This window comes from Petaurus breviceps, unplaced genomic scaffold, assembly GCF_028583685.1.
Source record: "Petaurus breviceps papuanus isolate PSGF00001 unplaced genomic scaffold, PetGlider_PUasm1.0 125, whole genome shotgun sequence".
Lineage (NCBI taxonomy): Eukaryota > Metazoa > Chordata > Mammalia > Diprotodontia > Petauridae > Petaurus > Petaurus breviceps.
In genome coordinates this window covers 8,578,526-8,579,936 of record NW_027185653.1, presented here as the reverse complement: position 1 = coordinate 8,579,936, position 1,411 = coordinate 8,578,526, and the positions used below count along the sequence as shown (strand labels likewise).

The following is a 1,411-nucleotide window of genomic DNA, read 5'->3' as shown; positions in this document are numbered from 1 at the left end:
TCCAGGTTTTTGGAAGGGTTTGAAGGAGAAATCAAGCAAGTCCCTAGTTTTACTCTGCCATTTTGTCTCCACCCCCTACTTCATATCTGATTTGATATGCATCATAAAAATAAACAGTAACAATATCACAAACATGCATTAAGTATCTTTCATGATAGTTACTACGTCAGCAATGACAGAAAAATAATTTAAAACACCAATGGAAATAGTCTTTAGTCTCAAGGAGCATTCATTATTCTAGAAACACTTTAGTATTTTATATTTATTCATAATTATTTTAATATTTACATTATCTAAGTTTTTAAAATTTAAAATTTGTCCTCAACTTACAAGAGAGTGTATGTTTCCCTTGCAACCCATGCTCAGAGAAAAATTTATATTTATAACCCAATTCTTTTTTTTTTTAAATAATCTGGCGCTTTATTCCACTAGATAATGTCCAAGTTAGGGTTTATTTGCCCTTGCGGGCTTTGATCTTTCTTAGGCAGACCTCAAGCTCTTTGCCCTCAAGCACGTAGCCTTCTGCGGGCCACACTGGCATGGCCTTGATGCCATGCAGGCATGGAGCTGGCCCTGCTGGAACTGCTCCTCCAGAAGCGAGCCGATCTTGGCGTTCTTCTTCTGCTCCTCATATTTCTTCTGCATCTTCTTTGACCACTTTTTATTTAAAAATTCTTCCTCCTCAGGAGTCAGCTTCGGGCCCTTTTTCCGGCCCAAGGGCAGCTCGTAGTGAGACTCGTAGCACTGGCGGTATGGGGTGCTATCGATGAGCACAATGCAGTTCTTCACCAGAGTCTTGGTCTGGACCAGTTTGTTGTTGAAGGCATTATAGACCAAGTCAATGATCCTTGTCTTGCGGATGCATCACTCGGAACCCCAGGAGAAGTTGCCCCCATCCAGCCTCCTCGCACTCATATGGCGTGGATGCGGCAGGGGCCGATCTTGGTGTTTGCGGGCAGCCAGCCCAGCTCATACTTGTGCTTCTTGTGGTAGGGCTTGCGCTTGCCCCCAGTCCTGCAGCGCTTGTGCCAATTGTCCCGGGAGATCCCCATGGTCGGCGCAAGCTGCAAAGAGCTATAACCCAATTCTTTAACCACCATGTGAAGTGGAAAAATGGAGCTACTTGAAAGTTGAGTTTGGACAGAGCTAAGATGGCAGAGTATAAGCACAAACTTGGTCTGTGCTCCAACTACAAACAGTTTCAATACCTGTAAAAAAAATGACTCTAAATAAATGTTAAAGCTACAGAACCAACAAAGTGACAGAGAGAAACAGATCTCCCAAAGAAGGAAGGTTGGCAGACCAACAGGAAGGGTCTATCACAGCATGCTGGGAGCCAAGCACAGTCCAGAGTGAGCAGCATGGTTCTTGACCAAGAGCAGCCCTAACCACCAGCAGCTAGAGCAGACTT

The 1,411-nt window shown here is 44.2% G+C and overlaps 1 pseudogene; it reads right to left on the bottom strand.

Moving 5' to 3' along the window:
• Positions 1–412: 412 nt before the first annotated feature.
• LOC138163258 (small ribosomal subunit protein eS8 pseudogene) lies at positions 413–1,196 on the bottom strand (annotated as a pseudogene).
• Between the last annotated feature and the right edge of the window lie 215 nt (positions 1,197–1,411).